Source organism: Chaetodon auriga, chromosome 19 (genome assembly GCF_051107435.1).
Source record: "Chaetodon auriga isolate fChaAug3 chromosome 19, fChaAug3.hap1, whole genome shotgun sequence".
In the NCBI taxonomy this organism is placed as follows: Eukaryota; Metazoa; Chordata; class Actinopteri; order Chaetodontiformes; family Chaetodontidae; genus Chaetodon; species Chaetodon auriga.
In genome coordinates, this window is record NC_135092.1 from 15,223,644 (window position 1) to 15,241,220 (window position 17,577).

General features: G+C 40.7%; 1 protein-coding gene across 1 annotated transcript in view; it reads right to left on the bottom strand.

The window, feature by feature from the left end:
* The window catches only part of brinp1 (bone morphogenetic protein/retinoic acid inducible neural-specific 1), a 112,492-nt gene extending 101,212 nt beyond the window's left edge, over nucleotides 1-11,280 (bottom strand). The window contains exon 1 of the mRNA XM_076758512.1: nucleotides 10,896-11,280. The gene's annotated coding sequence lies outside the window, so the exon portion shown is untranslated. The remainder of the gene's footprint in view (nucleotides 1-10,895) is intronic.
* Between the last annotated feature and the right edge of the window lie 6,297 nt (nucleotides 11,281-17,577).

Genomic DNA, 17,577 nt, shown 5'->3' on the forward strand with positions numbered 1-17,577 from the left:
CTGATAAATCGAGCACACTGCCTCCTCTCCTTCCACTTCCTCCCCATCCACCTGGCCCTGATGTCAATGTGAGGGGCTGAGCAAGTTAAGCCGGGAAAAAAGTTGACCACGCCAGCCACTTTTTTTTGCACTGCTGATATTGCAGTTAAGTTCGAGCAATTCAGGGCCAATTGACTGACTTGGAGCTTTTATTCACCCTCCAATCGTCTCCTCTTTGAAGTGGGACTCACAGACCTAGACTCACACAAGGCAGCTGCAGCCAGAGCACAATGGCACCAGCTTACACTGCACGAAACTATGCCATACTACATTCTCTACTTAAGCTGCCATTCTCAACATACAGTACAAGTCTTGCCTCCAGTCTCTGAAAGAGTTATGACCTACAGAGGACGATGGATGCGCAACAGAGCGAGTGTCCCTTTCTACTGAACGCTACACATGTGCAGTGTGAGGGATAGCGGCTGGCATCAGCGGTAAAGGATGGCCAGCTGGTTGGGTCTCCTCCCTCCACAAGGCAATCGCAATAGGTTGCCAGGTGGCAACCCGCTGCCATTGTTTATTAGTAATCCCAACAGCTTTCATGGAAACCAAAGTAGAGACGAATGGAGTCCAGCAGTGCATAAAAGCCTCTGCTGCAGTGAGACTGTTTTGCTGTATCCTGTCATATAGGAGAATTTGAGACGGCAAGCAATCAGACGGTGATGAGGCGTTACCATCACAGGCGGCGTACCTGTGAAATAATGAGGTTAATATAGCTTGTTAGATACCGCACGTGCCAAAAAGCTCTATATTGGTGGTTTCATGGGAGAGATGGTACATCTGTAACATTGCCACAATGGTCAATATATTCAGATATATGTAGTGGTTGCACTTGCAGATTTGCATATCATACAAGAGTGGAGTATTAGCCTTGGCAGTGTTCTGTGCTCTCCAGATGCCCTTCTAGCTCTATCTCAACATACTGATGTTCAGTATGCTTCCTGTAGACATTATTTTCAGCCATTCTGCGGCCCCTTTACTGTCACTTTTATATTTTTCATGGTGAAGACAGCTAGCTTGCTGTTCAGGAAAAAGCCATTAATGAGCACAGCACCAGATCTATCTAAAATCGCTGAACAAATCAGAGAAGCGGGCAGTGGTTCAGATGTCTGAAACCAGGCTCGTCTTTTGAGATCTACATCATTTCAGGATGCAAAGATGATGTAACTCTGTGTAAGGAAAGTATTGTTCCATGTAACACGCACGCTGTAAATTTATGACATTTTTGATGAAATTGTAGATCCAGTAGTGTAACTGGGCTACAAAATACCTGGCAATTTAACTTTATATCCAATATGAAGATGCCTATATGACATTGAATAAAGCAGCAGCATCATCTCAACCCCTATTTCCACTTAAAAACACCTTGATCAAAGGGTTAAGGACTTAAAGCAGAAGAATAACAAAATCATTAAGCAATGTGATTAATATCCCATTGATAGATTTGTCCTACTACGTCTCAAATTAATTTGACTGAACATTTCCTCTGTTTTACTCGTTCCATGGACACAGTTCCTTTTCTACTTTTAAATATGCAACACTTGATCCTCTTCTCTGAAACCATGCTGACAGTTGACCTAACCCTCTTTCCTGCAAACTATGAGCGCTTTTGTAGATTGACCTTTTTCATCCAGGATTAGAAAAAAAACATTTAATAACACAGCTGGGATTCTTTATGAGTGAAAATAATATCTTTGCTGTTAAGTTCTCTGGAATGAGACTGGGATTTTCAAGGAGAAGGTCCTCTGAAGTGTCCCAAGACAGAGCAGTGATCTTATTTTTATTGGGGAATGAAAGTAATGGTTAAATTTATATGATTTACAGTAGTTTTCCAGGAGATTTCTTCATTAGAGTTGGTATAAGATACACAGTTCCATCTGCTTCAGTGTCTTTCAGGCAACATCTGCTTGCTTGTTTCATCTTCAGTGGACATTGCAAGTGGGACTTGGCAGGGTTCAGTTTTAGTTCTTGCTTTTCTGAGATTTTAAATCCCAGTTCTCTCCCTTTCAACCGAGAAATACTTGGAAAAAGTGGAAAGTTTTTAACCTTTGCTGATCTGGAAACACAATAGCAGAGAGTACAGGCCGCATCAACCCATCTTCACATTCATCACCTGTGAGTTTCATGATAATTCTTTAATGTTACCAACTCCTTTCAAAGCACATACAGCTTTAATAACTTCAAGTCATGCATGAGCAGACAGAGGCCTCTCAAGACGATTCGCTTTTTACACAGTCCAAAATGTGAATTATAAACAACTAACTTTAACTGTTGCCATCCCACTTAACAGTACTGATACCATCTTTACCTGCTATGCATGCACAGAGCATTTTTTAGTTTAACTATAATCCCAAACACAGAATTTCAAAAAGAAATTACCAAACCATAAAGACTATTTAGAGGCAACGCATACAGGCTTGGAAGTGATATTTTATTTATTATCTTTTAATCAGATTCTTCACCCTGAGGCAAATCTATTTTATATTCAATGATGTCCAGAAGAATATTGCAGCCTTAAGGTGTGAAGTTTCCTTCAAACTGATGACTTGAAATAATCAAATTTATTATGTTTTGTGTATTGTATTACCATAATCATTCCATATCTACTTAGTTCTTCTAGATACTTTTTATTTATACTTTTACTGTATTCAAGGCTGTATTCATTTCGCATGTGAATGGGAAGGATCCAAAGGCCGATCATGAGTCACACCCTAATATCTGGTAGTACTCAATGCATCACATTGCACTACACAACACGTAATTTATCTGGCAAAGGGACTGTAATGCTCCAACTCACGTGGAGCTACACACAGATATACTCATACACATCGACATTCATTCTAGCTCAGGTGGATTCATGCACATCCACCACACACACACACACACACACATACAGATATCAAAATATATGCATCTACACACTGTGACCTATAAATGCAGTTAGGTTCCTTTCCTTCTTTGCAGATTCTGGGCCGTGCTCTGCCTCTGATCACATGTGCGTGAATAAACCAGCCTAAACTACAAACCGACTTGTGGCTTGATTAATCTCAACTTCCTCTGACCCTCAGCTTAATCTTCCTTTCACAAACACAAGTATGGAAATCCAAGCACAGCGGTGAATCCACATCAGTTGAAAGCACAGGTCATTATGAAACTCAGTTAATATTTTTTCCTCATCATTCATTCATTGATTGAATTAGAAAACTAATGATTGCATGAATGATAAGTAGGAATTAGGCTGGCCAAATAGAAGAACAGCCGTTGAAGGCACCATACAAGGTTATAAATGTTACCATGGCAACAGCCCTGAAGGTGATGTCAAATGATCACAAATAGGCATGGATCACCAGTCAATCAATGTTCCTCAGGCTACATGTGACAGGATGCGGTGCTTAGGCAGTAAAGCTCACATAGTATGAGTGTAAATGTGCTAATGGTTCGCCTATTGGGACACGCAGGATTGACATTAGTGAACATTCAGGATCTATGTTGAGAATTCTAATTGATACACACGTCTGCTTTCACGGCAGATTTCAGCCCCAGCCACTCAAACGATGCTCAAAGCGCACACATACACAGGGACAGGCAAGGTCAGGTACATAAAACCTTTAGGTCGGTACTTCTGTGAAACTGCTGTGTCAGGTCATTCACGTGCTACTTCTGGAGTCAGTGGCACAATGCCTTTTACAGCACGAAGGCTGTTGGGAGAACGCTGCGCTAATCAACTGTATCTCCTACAAATGTCCATTTTGCTTTAGCAGCTGCATTTCAGGAGAAAAAGGCTGCTGCCTGGATCCTGGACCATCAAACAATAAGCCTGTGATAAGGCTGTAGTTAAGGATGGGTTAGGTTTAGGCACAAAAACAACTTGGTTAGGTATGGGAAAGATAATGGATTAGGAAAAAAATAAGCACTTTGTTGAGGCTAACGTTAAGTTCAGTGGACGTTTGCCATTGCGGTACTTATAAGAAACACCTGGTTATGAGTAGGGAACAGTCGTGGTCAAAAAACCAACACTGACTGCCGGCTTGAAACAGGAAACAGAGAGCAGTAAAGCCAGATGTTTTGCTAACTTCATCCACGCCGACTTCCTCCCCGCTCTATAACAGGTAAGTTAATGGGTGGTTCTTCTTGGAGGATAGTCTTCTTTTCCGGACACAAGGTAAAACTGCCACCACATTCAGGTAGGCAGGTGTGTTTGAACAGGGCTTTAAACAGTTCAGTAAAGGAAAGTAACTTTACATAATTTGGGGCCTCAGCTTGTGATGAGTGTCAGGGTCCATGCTCATTTCACAATTAGATTACAAGTAAGGCCACAAATTGCTGTTAACAGACCAAACAAAATCAGTACACACACGCTGATCTGCAATAAGATTATATAAGAAAGCTGAAACTGTTGAGTTAATGTTTCTATCCCTTCTGGACCTTAGTCAGATAAGAAAGCATTCGCGGCACCCCGTAATATTCTCCCACTCCAATCTGAATATTCAAATCTGATCAGTCATTTGCAGCATTGTAGGCAGCCCCTGCCCAGAGCTGCAATATAGGTCACTGATGCTGAGAGCCTCTGGCACGAGCCAACAGTGCATTGACTCACCAGCATCCCATCGGTCATGGGTCAGGCTATGAAGCTCCCCATTCTCCCAAATGACTGCTCCACTGTTTAATTTTTCAAAATTGAGACGTAATATATGTCCTGGAAATAGAAGCTTCTCATCTCCATCCTGGCATCATGTTGCAAATCCCAGGCTATTTCATATGTTTTAGCAAATGTTTCTCTATTCTTAAAGAATAATTGGGGGTACCTAAAATGTTCCAGCAGGGAGTGCTTCTCGCTTGCAAGTCAGCACTAGGAAGATTGGAAAAGATTAAAACCATCTCTGTGAGAGGCCTAATTAAAATTTTTCAGAGAGATTATCATCCCATGATTGTTCACATCTCAAAATGAGGCTTTTCACACAGGCGCCCACTTAGCTGACTCAAAGAAATAAGTAATGCTTTAGATATGGTTATAAACTTTATTAGCAAGTGTGAAAGTCCAGGATTTTACAAATCTTTGGATCCATTCCTTTCCAAGTAAATATTAAAATTAAGTTATATATCTAAGATATAAATTAAGTTCTACATCTCATTTAAGATTAAATAATTGTTAAGAAGCATCTGTAAAAAAGCAAGATATGATATATATTAATAAAGGATTAATTTGCTTGTGACAGATTACAGATGTCTTAATTATAACTGGTTTAAACACATATAAATATATCATAGCATGCTTGTTTGATTGAATCTTAAAAAACAGACTGTTGGATGCATTTCCTGTTTCAAGTTGCGTTCAAAATCTAAAAACAAATGCATTAAAAGATAAAACACACACACATATAGATATATTCTGTTTGGGGTTCAGTCATGAGTCTTTCTTGGAGTTTAAACCTTGGGACTCATGCTGGGTTGAGTTCATGGCTCTACTGCACTTGAACATGACCATTAACACGACCATATTTTTGGTAATTTCAATGCCAATCACATCTGATCCCCTTAGTCCCTTTAAAGGATTATAGTGTGAGCTTTGCTTCAGTACACTGACAGTTGCACAGTGAAGTCCACACCAACTGCTTTTTCAGATGGGCTCCATTTTCTTAAGATGTGAAATGCCCATTTCAGTCTGGTCTGCCCATAATGACCAGAACCAATTATGATAGACGAAGATTGACACAGTACATTTAAAACATGGGCTTATTTTGTTGCTTGCCTGTAATCTGTTTTCCACAATATGCCCCAAAGGCTGCATTCAGTGGGAAAATAGGTAAATTTACATGAATACGTGCACGCATGATGACGATTTGGAAGTAAGGCACAGCTGACAACTATATACCACTACCTAGGTAGTGGTATATAGTTGTCAGAACAAAATTTTGGAGTTGCTATCTTGGAAATCTTTGCATCCTGGAAATCTGTAGTGGATCCGTGAAAACTGTTGTTTTAAATGCGTAGCCTTGAAATCACTGTTGATGCAGTGGCAAGTGTACTGCAGAGCTGGAAGCTGTGAATAACACAAAAACACTGAGCCAGAAGGCATGAAGCTAGAAGGAAATCATTCTCACGAGATGCCCAGAGTGGACTGGGTACGTATTAATGTGTTGAAAAAATGTGTTTTGATTCTGCAATGCTGCAGCAATTCCGATCAATGCCAAAAACCAGGAAAATAAAGTAAAAAGTAACTGGACTGGATTTTTCTTCAACCTCTATACAGCCTGATGAGAGGCAAAAGATCAGTGTTGTTTATATGCAACTAATTAACAATGTTCATTGGCCAAGGCAGGAAGTGATGTGACATTTATACGGTGAAAGAGCCTGCAGGTCGGGGTCTTAGATGGCTGTACAGAGGAACTGAGCTGTCAAACCTAACCATGGCTACAACATTCTCCTTGTATTGTATTAAGGTACACATATTCCTCATTAACTAGTTGCTTATTATCATATATAGCGGAAGCATATCGGTTCTTTATTAGTCATTATAATGCACTAATGTGCATGCTAATAGGCAACTAGTTAATGGTGAAGGTGTACATCTTAATATTAACTGTGCCCAGAAAATTGATTAAAGCAGCTTCAGCAACACATTAATCATGCTTAAGTTGCGACAAGTGGATGCTGTAGAATATAACACTGAAAAATGTCCTTAGTGAACAACATATAGTACACATCAGCAGCAGAGGACCTTTCACAGACCTTGGCAGTGCAACTTAGTGATGAATTGTCTGCAAAGTACGTGGCTGTGACTCTTTAAAGGCAAAGAAATAAACACCCATGATTAGAAGGAAAGGATGATAAAGGTGAATGGACAATGCACACACGTTTGCATGTATGATATACAGAAACATCCACAGAGCATTAAGTTTCCAGTAAAATGTGTTTATACTGTGGCTACTCACAAAATTACCATACAGATGTGGGTGGGGCAGGAAAAACCCACCACAAAATTGCCAGTTGCCAAGTCCTGGTCACAGTTGCATTTCATCTCCATACAAATCGAGGCCCAAAGATATTTTACCACTGAGAAGGCTGTATTTTGTTTGTAACACCTCAGACTCAACTTCTAGACTGGAGCAGATCAAATTTTATTGCTGGAGGGAACATGAGAGGCAACAGTGAAGCAAATTAAGTTAAAGGTTCTATGTGTAATCGCTGGACAGTGTTGTGAAAGACCAAAACACATCCAAACATCACTCTCTCTCTCTCTCTCTCTCTCTCTCTCCTGCTCACGGTAACACGGGGCAGAAAATTCAAATAGACGTACAACCAGTGTCAAGCAAGACAAATTACTCCAGTTATTACTGTGTTGTCAGAGTTATCATAATTTTAAGGAGTAATAACTGAGCTCCCTGGCAGTGTTTAACGACTCTGGGGTCAGGTTTGTAAAGGCTCAATTTAGCATCACTTTTCCGCCAAATGTTGGGTCGAGATGGATAGTTTGCACAGGACTGTGTATGTTAACCAAATATGCAAGGTCTGTTTTGCATATTTGAAAGCAGGAATCTTCAGAGCAAGTTTGTAAGGAGGTTTTTTTTTTTAACTTAGTGTCACTGACAAGCATTCAACGACCACTGCTGCTGCAGTCACAGTAATAACATCAATGTCATCAGCTGATCTTCGTGACCAATGTTGAATACACTTAATATTTAATGTTTTTTTTTACACATAACATCATATTTAGGCCCATCAGCAGTCAGAAAGTAAGCCACAATAGGCATTGCTTTCAGGAGCTCAAAGTGCATATGTGTATGTGTCTGCTAAATAATAGATTTCTTTTTGCCTGCAAACTTTTAATGTGCAATTTATTTCTTGACTGTATGAGAAAATGGTGCTCATGTTCCCTGACAAACATTCAGACTGTGGTCACCTATTGTGAATGGAAGGAGGAGGAGAAAGAGGGAGCCACAGAGAAACCAGACAGAGGCCACTGCATTCAAATGAAGAACTGTGTGAATTGAACGTCTAAATAGTTTTTTTTAACAATCAAATCGTCACTGTTTGAGGATGTTGAAGATTTTCCGGACCTTCTTTCGGCTCCCCTGAGGTATGACACAAACTCTGTGACTGACTGACAGCGATAGCGAAGAGCAGTACATCCAACTATGAATTTCAAAATGGTCCTTCACGAAACTACGGTTGCCCTCTCGGACAATACGTCATTCTTCTTCTTCTACAGTGCACTGCGCATGAGGGTGAGAGGATGTCACTCCACATGAATATTCAGACGAAGGGCCATTGTGAAAAACTAAAACAAAATTCCCTCCTGGAATTGTTAATCAAGGCTTAACATGGTTTAAATTTTATGGTGTGCAAGAATGCAATTAACCACTTGTGATCAGCTACCAACCCTTTAATTATGAGGCTGCGGGGTGAGAATTCTCTTTTGAACATCATACTGTACATGCTTAGTTAGACCCATGCGGTCTTGCGGGACTGATAGCAGCAGTGTATGGGTCAGACAGCCCCTAGTGGAGGTCAAATGATTCAGCTGCCTCTCCAAAATACTGTAAACTCACCAGCATTTCTGCAAGATTTTTGTCACATGTGACCCTGTTGTTTGTTTCTGATAAAAACAGCTTTCTTTCTTTTTTTTATTCAAACCTCTTGTGAGGCAGCCTTCTGGCCACTGCAGCTGCAGCCAGCACCCACATAAAAACAATGCCGTGCCAATGCAAGAATACAAAGAGAGAGAGACATAGAGGGGGAGACAGAGAGAGAGAGAGAGAGTTGGTGGGCTCTGCCAGACTAGTACTGTTCTCTGTCTCCCACAAAGACAGTTTGCAAATAATATCATACTATACATAGAGCAGCTTTGAGCGCAAAAGGTGAACGCATGAATTCTATCATCCCTCCCTTCTAATTATGTTTATTGGTATTTATTTCTTTGCTTTTTAAGAATCACGGCTTTGTAGACAATTCATCAGTAAGTTGTACTGCCAAAGTCTGTAAAAGGACCTCTGCTGCTGAATGTTCTCTTTTCAGTCCTTGAAAGCATCCTCAACATTGGGTCATCTAAAGCCATGACACAAATATAGCTTTAAGCTACTGCTGGCATTTTCATTTTGGCAATGTGATGTGGAATGCTTTCCCTCTGAAAATGATTACATGTTGCCAGCGTTTTGCCATTGAAAAGGCCACCAGATTGAATGAGGCACACTGAATAAGGCAGCTTTTCTTCTGCAGTTTCCGCTGCCAGTGCAATTTTCTGCACTGCATTTGGAGAAGAAGACAGAACAATATCGCAGGATGCATTGAGTCGCTGTCAATGCAATGTTCATTTCAAACATTGGAGCTTAACTTAAAGTTCACATTCTGTATGGCGGATTGTTCACAGCCGGGTGCCACACGCATGCACAATTTTTCAACTTGCTCTTTAAGGGCCGAGCCATTACACAGTCTTCCAGTTCGACTAAAATCTTGCATTGTTCATATTGTTCACCATTCTATCTGTCATGAGACTGATTATCATGTGCTCGAAACCTGGCAATCATGAATGCATAAAGTGCATTTTTTTTTTTACTTGTTAATGTCACATGAATGTGAACTGATTAGGCCGACTTTCTAAAAAGACACAGAGGCAAACAAAAAAAGATATGCAGTGGCAGTCATGGAAGTGGAGATAAATGCTTCCGGACCAATTTCAAACAGAAGCCACTTCTCTAATTTCATAGAGTTGGTATCAGTCTCATACACAGTTATCTTGCCTTTAGCCACATAATGACACCAAGTGTAAAAGAGCATGAGCTCCCCTCGCAGTTAGTCAGTGGAACAGCAATCAAAGCAACTTGAGGGAGCACGGAACGCCAACTTTGCCTCACTGGTGACACACACACACGCTCGCGCACACACACACCACAAAACAAGCATGTACGTGCTTGCTTCCGTGCACGCGCACTCTCATGCGCTCAGAGCCACGTACAACACAGACCGGCACGTACACATGAACACAGAGCCAGCGAACTATCTGCTTTCACAGAATTCATCACAGGCAGGAATTCAGCCTCAACACGAAATCGACAAAATAAAAATAGAATAATAATAATAAATAATAACAGGAAGCTCGACCGCAACTCATTGAATATCCAATATCCAGGCTGGGATGACACTCACTTTTAGTTAACGGCTAATGCAGTTTCCGGGATGAATGGATCAACATGGATGTAAAAAGCCGCGACTGGACTGCAAACGGAATTAGCTTGAATACAAATATTGATGTCGACTGTACAGTGATCAGCAGGCCTGCAAAAACACATTCGCTCTGACTGATGCCCCTGTAATGCCGTTCACTCAAGTCGCGGCGGGTCTGCGTAATATGCGAACCCCAAATTCTGAGATCATTGTTTCTCACAATGTTTTTTGGCTCCTTAATGTCCGCACTTCTGCAGCAGCGCTTCGGGGAGACGCTGTCTCACAACGTGAAGAGAGAATGCAGTCGAGTGCACATAATAGCAAGAATAACTCATTTGCATACTGTTTGAAGATGATGGGTTTAGGAGATTACAAGACTCAAGATATTTTTCTTCCTTGCAAAATCCTCAGAACGCTCCGTCGACATTCAGTCCGGGCGGAGCTTGAAAGGACTTGCACACCGATTATTTTAAAGGTAGCTACATAGTGAGAAGAACAAATTGCCTCCATCCTGCAAAAAGGACACCACCGGCCACCCCAGTAACATGCTGACCACGCAACATCGCCATAATTGTGCCACAATATAGCCCTGCCTACCCCGACCACTACCTCGTGGTCAGTGATGGACAGAGAAAAATACACATAAGATACCCTCATATTGTGTTAGAGGTCCAAGCCGGGATAGCCGTACTTACCTAAAACTGACTCTCCCCTCTTAGCTGTATCTGTGGTCCAAGATTTGTTAGTTCTCTAGCCAACAACTTCTGCTGGAGCATATGTATCCAGTGCTCATGCTGGTGGCTCAGTCGGTGATGTTGGATTGCGGATGATTTGGCAATCCTTTTCATGCTCAAGGGAAAAAAATCCTTCGTTTCGGCGTGGTCTCGGGCATTGGCGCGCAGAGGAATAAAGTAATGAAGTCCGTCAGGAGGGAAAGGAGAAAAGGGAGCTCTGGATGTCAGATTTATGCCGACGTGTTTGAAACTGTTCTGCTCTCTTTTTTTTCTCACCGTAGGAGCCGTTAGCGGGTGGAGAGGTGTGGGATGGATATCTAGGAAGGGAGGCTGGGATGCACAGACTGAGGGCGAGAAAGGGGAGGTACAAAGAATACAGTCTCATATTGTAGAGGACGGTCACGGCAGACAGTAAGGGGTGGGTCTGGACTGTATGAGGCGGAAGGCGAGGGAACTGAGGGTGGATGAGGATAAGAAGCCGTGTCGTGACTTTTCTGTGCTGATAGGTTCATATTTACACCAAGGCTATGGGCTGACCACCACTGACAGTTTGACCGTTACTAATTAAGGGGGCAAAAGCGGGGAGGATCTAATCAAAGGGGCAGATAGGCTTTGTGATTTAATAGGCATGAGAGATTTTGAGAAAACTCAACCCGCAACAAAGTGAGAAGGCGGTGAGTTGCACAGAAGGTGCCACGCTGTGCCACGTGTAGGCTGTGTACTTTGCATAAAATACAACGTGACTGTATGACTGTATTAATGTAAACTTGAAATGACTCGCCTTGAAAGTCTCGCTTCGACAAATCCCCAAAGGCCAGGCTCTGTGGAGTCTATTTAACTTGACCTAAAAGTGAAACACCGGTGGTTGCTGTCTATGGTGCTGAAACATAATTTAACAGTATAACTCTAGTAGTTTCTGTCCATGGTGCTGAAACACAATGTGCACTTATAATGTAGTCGTCGCTGTCCATCGTGCTGAAATACAATCTAAATGTATAACCTGGTAGTTTCTGTCCATGGTGCTGAAACACAATGTGCACTTATAATGTAGTCGTTGCTGTCCATGGTGCTGAAATACAATCTAAATGTATAACCTGGTAGTTGCTGTCCATGGTGCTGAAACACAGCAAGGGTTAAATGCAAGTGGATATGATCACGGTGCTGAGATGCAACTCAGGGGACCAATGATATTCAAGTAGATGTTATGTCAGTTAATGATGTTAGACCATTATGACCAGTATACTGTCAATTGCTGTATTCTCTATGGACATACAGCCCATATTCCACACCTGTTGATTGACTGGCACAGCCACAGTTTTTGTACTGCGTCTTGAAATCTGGAGGTTTAATGACCTCATTAGAAGTTCACATTCTACAGTTAAAGCGAATTTTCACATTGTGAGTTTTTAAGGTTGATTTCTAGACTCCATATTGTCAAATTTAGCAGTTATAGGTCAAAGATATGAGTAGAATAAAGGGATTCTGCATTTCTTCACTGCAGTTCTACTCTTGGTATTGTAAGGAAAGCTTTGCAAAACATTAGAAGAATCATGTAACGAAACACATTTTACAGAAAAAATACACTATAGACACAAAAATCCTGGCTACGGCCCTGATGACCGGGGCATCTTGAAAAATAATATTGGCTAGACAACATTTCTAAGGATTTGGGAAATTATTGAGACTTCCACGAGAAGCGTACTTTTGGGGAATCCTCTAAAAACATTTTGCTGTGGAAATATTGCCTTTGACCTGAAGCTCAACCTCTTGCGTTACCCTGTTCTATGTGTTAGACATTAACTCACTATTGCATCTCCCTTGATCAGGATACCTTCATCTTTGTGCACACGCTGCTTTTGTGCCTTTGATTTTTTACAAGATGTGCATGTATGGTTAACCCATAATACTTGATTTTTATAATGTAACACAGCTGCACATGCAAGTTGTAAGAATACCTGGCATAATTTAAGGAATTTATGAATCAGACATGAATAATTCATTTATTGCTTAATGACATGCATGCGATCAGTTTGTCAGTAGCTAGGTTATGACATGCTTTACTTACAATGTCAAGCTTGCAAAGTTGCAATATTATTAAAATATTTTCTCCCTCAGTTGCAGTCCTAAATAACTTTAATCCATATCCACAAAACTAGAAACAGTAGTTAAACCTCAGCAACATCAGTTCTTGTAGGAGTGAAATTACTATCATCATTCCAAAGTGAAGTCTAATTCAAAGAACACACACTGTGTTTGACACTGTTTATTGCCATTCTTAAATGATTATACTTCACCATCACCTAAACTTCTTAACAGGATGTTTGGTTGTCTTTTGTTACTTGAGCAAATCCTTTTACAATGAACAACTACTACGACTACTACTAATACTACTACTACTGTGAATAATGATGACACTAATTATAAGTCATTTTCACACAATTTTCAGTGTGTGTGTCAGAGAGGGTGAATGTTTGCCCTTAACAAATGTTGCCATCCAGCTTAGAATGTAAATGATGAGTAAGAGTCCACACTGTCACTTGCTATTTAATATTTACTTGAGAAGTTGTGTAACAAATCCTCCTCAGGTAATTACATATCCCTCCAAGTTTACTCCTGGTACCACCTGCTCCTTCCTTCAATACTTGATACTCCAGATACTATATTCCACAGCTGTGCTGTATTTCAGAAACTCAATAAAATACAGGATATGGATGAAAGCTCAACTTAATATCAAGCTGGTAGCATAGCAGCTGAAACTTTGCCTCAAACCATTTTGGTCAGGTTAATGAAGGTTGCTTAAAATGTAAAGCTCCTCCTGGGCAGTTTAAAAGTTATTAAGTTTAAAAGTTTGGCAGCATCATGCTGATTTAGTGACACAACACCGCTGAACGATGGGTGGGACTATGTTAGTTTAATTTAAGTGAACCCATCAATGTCTTTTTGAAATTCACAGTAAGTGGTTTGAGAAATGCAATGCAGAGACTTACTGCTGCACTGCCTAACATGATATAATTTGATGAAAAACACATGCTGTGCATTACAGTTTTATAAATTCCAGTGCACCCCATCACAAGTTATCAAAGGAACCTGAATGGAACTCCATAAAAGTGCCCTATTTCCCATCTAATAAGCCATCATTTGCTGAGTATATTTGACAGTTCCCAGTGGTTATATGCTCATTTAAAATGTTTATTGTAGCTCAAAATCTAAGCATGTAGAAATCATAACTTTTGAATTGATTTTGACACCTCTATATCCATTGTGGTCACAGACAGCTTTGCAACTCACTAGCTCTCCAATGGTCCTCTTGCAGTCAAGTGTTTGAAGCATCCACCAATGGGCAAAGAACCTGGCAGGACCAGCATTCCAGAGAACTCAATGAGGCTAAATGGATAAATGGGGCCATTACAGAGTCATTAGCCTGGAAGTGGAGTGACACGTGACAAGTTGCCTTTGCAATAGTGGACATTAAACACTCCAGGGGTCATTGAAGTCATTACATTTCATAATTCTATTGGTCGTAGCTTTTAATTTGAAACTTCCCTTCAACTTCATTCATTAGGAGATTCCAAGATTTACTGTCACTGAGCGAAAGGGAAGGCTTCAGATACATTTGACGTGGATCTTATTCTGCAAACATAGATTAATTACATATACAGATATGTAACACCACACCGGCAAATAATTCACAAGCCACTGTGAGCCTACGTACGATACATGAGTTACTATGTAAGGACAGGCTGGATTTTCAGAAAGATTGAAATGTCAGTCAAGGCTTCATCGAACACCCCAAAGCAAGTATTTTTTCCATGTGTTACTGTGCCTGGTTTAGAAGTATTGGGATGAAAAAAAAGTATGTGTGTTACTGTATGTGGATGTTGGTCGTGAATGCCATAGTCAACCATCAATATAAATGTTGCAGTAGGTACACCTGTCTGAAGCAATGTGCAGCTCTGTCTGTGTGTTTTTGTGTGTGGTCGATGACAAGCAGACTGTTGGTAGGATGCATATTTTAAATTTCCTCATCTCCAGAGGGGAAGTGCTGGTGAGGAACTCTTGGCAAACAAAAAGAAAGAGTAGGATTAAAAGAGGAGGCAAACAGACTGGAAAGAAAGCAAAAAGGCAAGAAAGGAAGGTCTATTAATTATTTGAAAAATGTGGTTGGAGGTCCATTGTGTACCACACAAACACACAAAATAGCTTGTATTTCAAGGCCACCAAACCCCATCTGAACAGGTAAATACAGACCAAGAGCTCACAATCTTCTATTTTGATTGTTTGTCGTTTGTTGGACAAAGTCCTGGTGAGCAAACAGACTTCTTGGGCATTTGGCATCAGAGGTATTAAAGATATTATGAGGTGATCTACTTTCAACAAATAAATTCAGGGAGAGCGTTCCCAGGCAGAGCTGACAGGCAGTTTTGCAGATATATATGAAGGTCTTACTGGTAAATCTGGGCAAAGACTGAAATCAAACACTTGATGAAGTCCAGCCTAAAGTAGACTGTGCTGTTATTTTCTGTGACAGCATACATATTTGCTCTTTAAATTGCATCTCCCGTTAGCAGTGGAGTGTAACAATTATGGAGTAATGTGGGACTACCTTCAAGACAGACATAGAGGAGGTTTTCCTGCTCTTCTCGATCTGTCAAAATGGATATAAGACAGTCAGCTTTAGCATTTTGAACAGCTTCAAATCTCAACTGCAAAATTCAACGCTGGTCAGTTCATGTGCTTTTTATTCTTCAGCATGAACAGACATTGTTTGTCCTTAGTTTGTAGGCCGCTTTGGTTTACATTGTGTCTCAATGTCCCCGCCTGTCTCTTCAGAGGATTGGAGGCTAAAGGACCTTTTTTTCCTCTCCCTTCCTTTCAGTAATACACAGTATTTAGAAATGACTTTGACAATGATTTCGGTTGAATTTTAACAACTAGGATTGCTTGTGAAACCCATTTAAAATGCACATACAGAACTCCAAAAGACTTTGTAATATTTGCAATCAAGTGTTTTGATATTTAGAAGACAACTGAGACAAACATACAAATTATGTGAAAAGGACGTTTGATGCTTAGATAAAGAACTACTTCGTGAAAAGAATACTTCATAGAATATTACAAATCCTGCAGAGATGGAGTACTTCGGCAAAAAATAAGACAACTGCGCACTGTGTGAAATGTCTCACGCTACTAACACCTATTTACACCCTTTAAGCCATATGTATAAAATGCTTTCCAAAAAGTGTTACCGAGGTAGAATATCTCTTTCACATATCAACACCTTATTAGAACAGTAGCCGACCTAATTTATGTGCATCACCTTCTTTAATGACTTCCTGTTCGGAGAATTAAGGAGCAGTATGCCAACATACAGACAATTCAGCTTCTCATTATTGGTGAGCATGGGTTCCTTTATGTCAAATATAACGAAAGTTTGTAACACACAGCCTTCTGGGAATACCACTGTCACATAAAAATGTACTTTTATTCTGTCCAGATTTCACTCCATTATCCACATAACTACAATAATTGTGCCATATTCAACAGCAGCCCAGACACAATACCCTTACAGGAGCTAAATTTATCTGGACTGTAATGATCTCATATCCTCGTTGGACGCCATGGACTGAATCTTCCTCCTAGCTGCCCAGAAGACTGTTAGCACTTGCTAGATTGACAACCTACTAATGGCTGATCTCTAAGGCCTTGGCCACAGAGATGGTTCTACCCAGTGTTAGTACACGCTGTTGTGGAAGCCTGTCACACTGTACCCAGACCTCTCCCTGCCAGGGCTATGAAGGAGAAGACAGATGTCCAAATAGCCAGCAGGTCCATCAGTCACGAGGATTTTTTCTCTTGCAGGGTGAGGGAGGGAGGGTCAAGTGGGAGAAACACAGATGAATGAAGATGACACCATTCTAGCCACTCTGCTGCTCTAATGAAAAACAAACTCATTTTCAGCAAGTTTTCTGGGTAATAAGACAGTCAGCCAGCCAGATCCAGACAACAACTTTTGAAAGTATTACCTTACTATTGAGGCCACCTCACCTCATGAATGTTCCATTTCAAGCCAAAAGTCCTTTCCTGAGTGTTAGAGAAACAAACATTTAATTGTGGGAAGATTTCAGCATGAAACGTTTACATGTTTCAGTGTATTTATTGACCGATGCTTAAAGGCAACAAAACACAGGAAAACTAAATTCATGTTGTTACTGTAGAAGAAGGAAATGAGCAAGAAAAGCGACAAGTCAACAAAATATGTGATTTGTTCATGCCCTTTAGAGTGATTCGAGTGTTTTCTGATCTGATGCCCCTGTCTGCAGGACGGAGTCACATGTCTGTCCAAATTTAGTTGACCCACCTATCAACCCTCACCTTCTCTCTACGCAGAATTTGTCGGTCTTTAATGACATAACCTGACTTCCTCCTTTGCTCCAGTCATAATTACTATGGCTGCTAGAGGACTTTGTCACTTCAACATAAACATATGTTGTTTTGGGGGCTGTCATAACTAAAAGGGAAGATGGAAAAGAGAAAAAAACATTGATGCCCTACATGTAAAGGTACAGTCCAGGTATGCTGCATGCTTTCTAATACAGCGTTACTTCAGTGACGTCACACAGGGGGCTGAAGTGCACCCTGTATG